This window comes from Gobio gobio (genome assembly GCF_949357685.1).
Source record: "Gobio gobio genome assembly, chromosome: 20".
NCBI classification, from domain to species: Eukaryota; Metazoa; Chordata; class Actinopteri; order Cypriniformes; family Gobionidae; genus Gobio; species Gobio gobio.
Genome location: NC_137113.1, coordinates 23241831 through 23251323, shown reverse-complemented (window position 1 = coordinate 23251323; position 9493 = coordinate 23241831). Strand labels below are relative to the sequence as shown.

Here is a 9493-nt window from a genome sequence, read left to right as displayed (position 1 = left end):
ATATTTTTAAGGACTACAACAAATGGCTAGGGACTACAACGAGGTACTTCCGGTGTTGGTGACATCACAAACCCTTACTTTTACATAAACCCCGCTCTCGGGAACAGACAACAAAGGGGGTGACGCCATGTTGGGCTGCTTGAGAGAAGAGGAAGAGTTGGTGTAGTAGAGCACATTTGGGAGTCTGCTCAAGCGGTCACATCAGTCTTTTCGCATTTATTGCAATACAGCACGTAACAAAAATGCAATAGCATGACAACATGAGTTATAATCGTAATTAAACAACTATACCTGTTCTATCTTCATGCAGCATATATTCTCTGGCTCTGAAGGCACCTTACAACAGTTCCCACACGAGCGATTTATAAATTATTATGACAGAATATGCTAATCAATGACTTGAAGATAGTTAACTCCACAACTACATAAATTAATAATTAAACTAATAATTCAGAAACATCCTGTTGCATTCTACATCATTGTCCGACTCCGGTTTGAACATAAAAGACTGAATAGTTTGACCCTTTCAGTGCGTGTCTGCATGAGGTAATCAGAGCTGTTAACATGACCTCTTAAAGCTCCGCCCTCTTCTAGATAGGGGGCCGGGAGCAGCAGGTCATTTGCATTTAAAGGGACACGCACAAAAACAACATGTTTTTGCTCACCCTCTTTAAGTGTATTAAAAGAATAGAGTGGTACTGCTATCGTTACGCACATTACATCTTGAAAAACGTATTTAAATTATATTAAAACAAAATGCCAAATATCGGCCGTGACAATATATTATTCGACCACTAAACATTGCATCTGAGAAAATGTCATGTAGCTAACTGTCATGTAACTGCTTTTTTTAATCAAAAAAGAAAACCGCGTGGCAGCGCCTGATAAGTTTCTGTGCACGTATATCTTTACGTGTGTGTGTGTGTGTGTGTGTGCCATATATAATAAAAAGTAATTTAGTTGGAAAAACAAGGAAATTGTTTTCATATTTGTTTGCTTGTTCAGTGACTTTGTGGGTTTTGGTTCATTTTATGTTGTAGGCTGTAAGGACCTTTGAAATCATTTAAAATCGTTTGGTGAAGTGTTATGGACCTCTAATACGTTCAACAGACCAGCAACTACTTAAATTGTTTTCCAGTAAATGCAAAGCTACGAACACCTTAGAACAGGGATGGGCAAACCTGGTCCTGCAGGGCCACTGCCCTGGAGAGTTTTGCTCCAACCCTGATCAAACTCACCTGCCTGTAGCTTTCTTGTAATCCTGAAAGCATTGATTAGCTGGTTCAGGTGTGTTTGATTAGGGTTGAAACTAAGGGTGCTTTCACACTAGCAGTTTTGGTGCGCACCCGGGTTCGATTGACGTCAGAGTTCGGTTCGTTTGGATGATGTGAACGCGGTCTTCCGAACTCGGATGCGCACCCGCGAACCGTACCAGAGTCCGCTTAAAAAGGGTGGTCTGGGGTTCGGTTCATGTGAACCCCGGTACGGTTCGCTGCTGATGTGAACGCAATTGTACTAAATCGCGGAAGTGAACCGCTATTAATGACATATGATTTGATAAAAATGTGTGTTTGTGTGTGTTTCACTCATTTTCCTGATGAGCCTGACTGACATACTGCAAGCAGAGAGCTGTAAATCTCATTTCTGCTCGCCTTCAGCGTTCTTTAGAGCATTTGCAGTACATTTGCGGCATATAGACGCAAGTGTTATTATGTACTGAAGCTTTAGAAACAAACCCAACGGTTAAAAAACTAAAATATAAAAGTGAGGTGAGCAACACTATGCATTTCGCCGCCTTCACGCTCGCTGTCGTTACTAAGCAACCGGGTAAACAGCTGCTGCTTTGATGACGCAAACGTACCCCGGTTCGCGATATTTTTTTTCCCAGGATGGTAGGGGAAGGTACCGCCTTTTTCGTCAATGATTGGCTAGAAGGGCTCTCCTCCGATTGGTTATTTGATTTGGCCGTGAAACGTCATCTCACGTTCATGGCAGGCCAGGCTGTCGTGTGCGTGCCATCAGATTTATATTCCAAGTTCACATGGTGTATCTAGTTGAGGCAAACACTATGGGTAAATTGACTGTACAGTAACTTTAAAGCCACACAGAAATGTGGTGGTTAAGGGCCACTGTGTCATGCTAATGTACTGATTCGTCCCATCTTCTATAGAAACAATCTCTTTCCAAAACAAATAACATTTGTTAGCCATTTCAAGGTAAGGATTACACAATATTAGTGCATCAACATTAACTGTATGTTAAACATTACTAGTAATTATTGTGTGTGTGTGTGTGTGTGTGTGTGTGTGTGTGTGTGTGTGTGTGTGTGTGTGTGTGTGTGTGTGTGTGTGTGTGTGTGTGTGTGTGTGTGTGTGTGTGTGTGTGTGTGTGCGTGCATGGGCGTCGGAAGCAAAAAAAATGTGGGTGGGTCCTCAGAATTGTTTTACTGGAGTAGATGCCAGAGTGACGGTAGTGTAGGGGTAAGACGTACGGCATCTAGTTTTGACACAAATCGACCCACGGTTCGAGTCCGGCTTTCGCCGAAATCAATCTTCTCCGTTTTCCCATCACATATCAAATCGGAAAGGCATTTATTTTCAATACAAATTAAGAAAATATTAGAAAAGTGGAAATAAAGCGTCTAATATGTGTTTAATAATAAGTGTTTATCGATTAGGGGTAGGTAAACAGACATGTGCTGAATGTTAGAGACGATAAAAGAGAGTGGGTACAATATCATTGATCGTAAAAAGTGGGTGGGTCTTGTCCCAGAACTTGGAGAACATCATACCGGATCATCTTGAGGTTAGGATTAGGTATAAATCAACGGACAGGGAGAACAGCTCCAGTAATAAATGGTTTTGGCGCAGGTATTGAGAGGTTAGGGTTAGGGTTAGGAAACAGCTAAGACCCTAAACAGGCTATGAAATTGTGAACTTAAAGGGGGGGTGAAATGCTGTTTCATGCATACTGATCTTTTGGCACTGTTAAAGACTTGGATTCCCATGCTAAACATGGACACCGTTTCATAAGCTAAGGTGGACGTTTGATGGGAGTATTTCTTTGCCAAAATTAGTACTTCCTGTTAGTCATAAGTTTCGGAAAGTTTTTTTCGATCATGGGTCCGCTTGACGTCAACAGGGCGGAATTTCCTTATATGGGCCGTACGGACAATTCTACCGGAAGAGCGCGCACACGCGCGCGCGAGAGAGAGCGCGTGAAAGCAATAGGCTACGCCCATCAAAGCGCTGGCTCGTACAGATGGAATTTGCTTTTCCGGATCAACAACTGAGTTGCGCAAATATTTATGTCTGTTCCCTGCATTTCGGTGCCGATTGTTTTATAAACAAGGCCCAGTTCGACGCCGGATTTTCAGATCGCCTAATACTGAAGGATGGAGCGGTCCCAACGATAAAGGTCCCAACATTGGAACCGCAGGTTTGACTGCTTCAAATGTCTGTTTTTGCCTATGCCCATCAAGTAGCGTTAGCCCAAACATGATCACGTATTGATCAATGGAGCATGCGATGTATATTGTGTACATTTGTTTAGCTGGCCACTATATGTGTATGTTTGTGTATTGTAAAAGCACTCCAAACAACAATACACAAAGAATGGGGAAATATGTTGAACTAAATAAGCGCGGTTCTTCATTCAAATGCGCTACTATTCCATGTCTTTCTATGTAAACACTAGCCTGACGCGCAAAACCAGTCCGCTTACTACAAATCATGTCTTCACAAACCACGCGTAACACACACACACACACACACACACACACATTGTAACACTCGCGCTTGACATGGTGTTCTAAATAACACAAGCCGCTAAACATATTATATAGTTAGTGTAACTTATACCACATAGTCGACGTCCTGCTCTAGTCGTTTTTGCTGCTGCTCCTGTTCAACTTCAGCCTCTGGGTCTGATTCCGGATCATAGATGTATGGCTGTATCTGATTAAAAGCCATTTTTTATGTTGAATAAAGTTTTTTTCCGCTTTTAGGGATGACGCAGCTCTCAGACGCACGCAACACAGTAACAGCGGCGCACGCTCGACATTCTTTAGCTCCGCCCACACGATACGCCCCCAGCCGCACGGCTTTTTCCGGAAAGACTCGGAACAGCGCATCTTTCTTTTATAATTATAATAAAAATAAAGACTTTTCGGAGATATGCAGGATGCAGTGCTACTCTATAGGTACTCAAGATTGACATGAGACTGACTGAAACTGAGTGTTTCCCCCCCCCTTTAAACAGGCTATGAAATTGTGAACTTGAAATATAAATCTGAAGACACGCACATATAGCGCTTTTCTTAGTAGGCTATGTTGGATTGACTTCGTTTAACGACGATCAAAACAGACTAGCTGACAGCCTGCCATGAACGTGAGATATATAACCAATCGGAGGAGAGCCCTTCTAGCCAATCATAGACGAAAAAGGCGGTACCTTCCCCTACCATCCTGGGAAAAAAAATATCGCCCCCGGTTCGGAACCAAATAATATAATATGAACACAGTCCAGCGGGGGCAGGGGGAGGGGGGAGCAATCGAACTCTGGTTCGGTCCAGGCAATCGAACCAAATGTGAAAGCACCCTAAACTCTGCAGGGCAGTGGCCCTCCAGGGCCGAGTTTGCCCATCCCTTCCTAAGAACATATAATTAAAAAAAAAAAGAAAAATAAAAAGCATTCCACAGCCCTGTGGTATAAAAAAAAAAAATAATAATAATGCACATGATAAATGCAGCCATGACAGGTGTGCATTATTTATCAATTTGACGGCATGCAGTCAATTATTCCTTCCACAACCAATATTTACAGCAAAAGCAAAAATGTTAATTAACTTGTTTCTTGTCATACTGACACTTAAAGTATTGGTTGACTTGACTCAGTATTTTCTTTAGTCTAATCCTAGTCACTGGTTTGGGCAGATATTAGGCTTTTGTACTAAACGGTTGTTTATTTACATCCAATTATAATTATAATTCAAATAATTTGGCCTTTAAAGGGGAGGTCTAATACCATTTCATGCATTCTGACTAATATACACTGTTAAAGTTGGATTCTCATGCTAAATATGGCCAAAGTAAAAAAAAAAAAAAGAGTTGGACAAATATTTTTTTTTTTAGTATTGCCCTGTATGGTGTCATAAAGGGTAGAATTCCTTTAATGGGCACTTCTCTCGGATGAGCGCATGCACACATCAACCAGAGCGAGAGCAAGAGCATGCCCGTCAACGTGATAAAACTAAAGACTCTTTGGCGATACGAAGAATGCAATACTACTCTATAGGTACTCAAGATTAACATGAGATTGGCAGAAACTGTGTTATGTCCCCTTTAAAATAGATCTAGCATAACTTGCCACTGGAAAGGTTTATGACTTTTCATTAATGGCAGGTGATTAGAAAAAGCCATCACAATGCATTGATCTCTAACTTTTAAGAGAACAGCAGTTTATTGAATTGGCCTTTTCAGCAGTTCAGCAGAGCTTCATATGGAACAAACATTAGCACATCTGAACTAAAGCCAATAGCTGTTTATAGAAACACTAAAACTAGAGTCTGGTTGCAAGTGTGTGCGTGTTTGGAGATACCACTCAGCGTCCAATACAGAAACAACAACATACACAATTTCCAAATAATTGGGCAAGATTAGACAAGATTTCTAGATGCCTAGTCACCTATATTAGGGATGCACAATATACATTTTCTATATTTATATATTTTTACTGTTAACTTACCGGACCGATAAGACAATTAGGCCGATATATTAAAGCCTGTAAAGAATTGATTATTTCCTTCAGCAGAGACACTTCATATGCGCACTGTTCACCCTGATTTCTCATATACTGTAGGATGAGTTAAGTTAATTAACGTGTTAGTAAATCGCTTCAGTACGGGTGATCATCCTTAACTTCAGCACATACAGCTCAAACTGCAATGCCCGACAATAAACTATTATTGGGATGGTCATAATACATAACATTACAATTAGGGATGCACAATATTATCAGTACGACATTAGAATCGGCCGATAAACGATATGAAACAATTATGCCGATATGCTAATGTGTTGCTATGCGCCTGCAATAACTCACATGTACAAGGAGTGCTATAGCGATAAGATCATGTCAGCAGTGTGATCATTCTTGAAGTGAACTTGTAAGTCAACAAGCAAAAACAAGCAAATACATTGCGTGTACGGTGATTTATATTGACAGTTTTTAAATGCTGCCTTGAATTTGGGAATGCACGTACAGAAGGACGTGACCGTCAACAGTGATTCCCCACTCTCTAGCGCGTACAGCAGCCTCCACAGCAGAAGATGCCTCCTCCAGGTCCTTTTGCCCACCCGGTAGAATGTTATATATATTTAGTGGGGGCGCTGTTGTTATAGTAATAAAATGAAAAGTAGAATACACAAATAACTTGAAGTTACTTATTTTTCTGAATAAATAAAGCAGTAATGTCATAAATCACAATCATGACACTTGTAAATTAAATACTTTTATATACAGTTTATTAATCTGTAATAATTTTATGAAATAGATGAAAATAATTCATTTCAAGGAGCTCTAAAATAATTGTAGAATTTTTTATTTGAAGCTAAAGACAGCATCAACTGATGTCATGCCACTTTCACTTCATGTGCACAAACGTTAAATCCAAAAATACAATATTTAGGTTACAACTACATCGGTCTGGGGTGAAAAATTACTGACTTTATTATTGTTATTTTCAGAGCTTTTAATATACTCTTAATATAAAAAGAACTTTATTAACATGTATTTATCTTTAACAAGTATCCTTTTAGTAAGGGGACCTCAGAAATCTGAAACCAGAATGAAAAAAAAAAAGGTTTTGCTCAAAATGGTAAAAAAAACATAAAGGAAAAAAAAAAAAACATATAATCTGTATCGGCCAAAATTAGTTGACAAATATCGGCATATCAGATATCAGCAAAAATCCAATATCCAATAAGTGAGTATACAAGTCGTAATATCTTTGTTGCATAAATATCTGATTAATCTCATATAGGATGCGCAGTTTTCCGGTGTCATTAACTCTTCAGCTTCAATGCACACAGCTCAAATAGCAATGATGTTATTTGAAATAATAATAATAAATGTATGTTTCTTCAATGTCAAAAACATTGATGCATTATTAATAATAACAACTAGCACTTATTTTTCTTGTATTATTTTCATCAAAAATATGGTTTCATTAAAATAATTTAATTATTGTCTGTGCATTTTATTTATCCATGGCACATGCATTTTGATTCTTTATACATATCCGTTGAATGACTTGTTTGCATTATTTAGGCATCATTTTATTTATTTGTAAGGCGAGAGGTTTTTTTTGGTTGGGTGTACTGAGCCTCTAAAGGGACCTTTGCAAAAAAAAAAAAACATGTTTGCGTACTCACGACAAACTTTTTGTTTAAATGGACATAAGGCCTTGAAATATGACACCGACCTAACGAAAGACAAATTGAGCACTTTTTATTTTATCAGCCTTTTATGGACCCATCAGCCCATTTTTTCAATAGATTTATTGGCCATTATATCGGTTATCAGCTTTTAAAAACAAATAATTATTGTATCGGCCAAAATGTTCTTATCGGTGCATTCCTAACCCACATCATCTTAGTTTACAAATGAGACACGCAGTAAAGAAAAAAGGTCTGCCATTTATAAGTAAACAAGCAACAACATTAGCAACCCAATAATAAAGTTGGTTCTTCTTTTCAATAACATGCACCAATCATAAACCATTAACAATAAAACATTTACTACAAAATGTAAAAAGTAGGGCTGGGTTAAAAATATATATTTCTCAAGTTGAATTGCTTGTCATTTTAATGAACCAACGTTGATAATTTAAATCCCAAGAATTGATCTTTCAGTCTTTGCTGTTGATGCATGAACAAAACTTCATTTAACAATATTTTTAGCGTGTCTTCTATACAATAAAAATCGCAATAAGCTTTGTTACTTTTGATATGAAAGTCTATGCTTTCAAATTCTATACACGTTAATAAATTTAAACCAATACCATTTTGGCACTCATGGCCAGACAGATTGGCCACAGTTCAAGCGAAGTGGATGCGCAGAGTATGTGTGAACCAATCATCTTTTAAGTTATGTCACAAAATGACACACTATACACTAATACACAATACTAATACAAGGTTATTTTGTGGTTCAACATCAGAGTCTGAGTACCCTCCCCCTCGGCTACGTAATTAAAGCTGCGACAGGTAAGTGCATTAAGTGTCCATTTCCACACTTAATTTAGTGCATCCAGGTATTTAAAGTGCACTTTTTCTTTTTGGAATTTTCAGTGTGAATACATTACTCGCAATATTCATACTTAAAAAACAGAATCGTGCACAAATACATGAATTGGGACGCACCTTTACTCTTTACAACTGATTACAGCCAGATTCTGACACATGGGACCAAAGACGAAGTGGAAGATTGAGGGAAAGGTTTACAGTACTAAACTCATTTCAGATTTACAGTAATTACATGGTACTGTAATTATGTAATAGTGCAATTACAGTAAAAAAAAAAAAAAACAGGTTCACAGTACACTACTGATACAAAAAAAATCTAAATTTATATAGGAAAATAAGTATTTGAACACCTTGCTATTTTGCAAGTTCTCCCACTTAGAAATCATGGAGGGGTCTGAAATGGTCATCGTAGGTGCATGTCCACTGTGAGAGACATAATCTAAAAAAAATCCAGAAATCACAATGTATGATTTTTTAACTATTTATTTGTATGATACAGCTGCAAATAAGTATTTGAACACCTGAGAAAATCAATGTTAATATTTGGTATAGTAGCCTTTGTTTGCAATTAGGGATGCACCGGTTGACCGGCCAAAAACCGGAACCGGCCGGTTTTTGCTTCTAGCGCGCGATTTCTTTGTATTTTTCTGCCGATTTATCCGGAAGTGCGCCCGCGTACGCATACGCCTACATTGCAATCATTCGTGAACATGTCACTTGTGTGTTACAAACGGAACCTGGATAACTGAGGGAAGAGATGAGATATGCTGAAGGGAATGAAGAGCCGCTTTCCTGCGCGAGTTGAAGTTGCGCGAGCTTACCTCTACGCCCTTTTAGTTAGTGAGCGTTTGTTCAGCTCAGATTCTCAGGTGTTGGTGTTGGATAACTTGTGACAAAGCCGAAATACTTATTTTTGTAGCCTAAAGAACACTGTTAGACATTTTAATGTATTTTTGCGGTAACTTACTGGCAGCACTATTGCCAGTAAGTTACTGTAATTGCCCCTTTACAGTAGCTTACCTGTAAATGTGTTTTACAGTATGATGCCCTTACCGTAATTTAATTTTACAGTATGATGCCCTTACCGTAATTTAATTTTACAGTATGATGCCCTTACCGCAATTTCATTTTACAGTATGATGCCCTTACCGCAATTTATTTTTACAGTATAATAATTTTTACAGTAA

The 9493-nt window shown here is 38.5% G+C and overlaps 2 protein-coding genes across 3 annotated transcripts in view; one reads left to right on the top strand and one right to left on the bottom strand.

The window, feature by feature from the left end:
* mpp7a (MAGUK p55 scaffold protein 7a) overlaps positions 1–9493 on the bottom strand; it is a 164851-nt gene that overhangs the window by 102126 nt on the left and 53232 nt on the right. The window lies entirely within an intron of this gene.
* The window catches only part of LOC307116914 (uncharacterized protein), a 39643-nt gene continuing 36143 nt past the window's right edge, over positions 5994–9493 (top strand). Inside the window, exon 1 of the mRNA XM_079801433.1 lies at positions 5994–6283. The gene's annotated coding sequence lies outside the window, so the exon portion shown is untranslated. The remainder of the gene's footprint in view (positions 6284–9493) is intronic.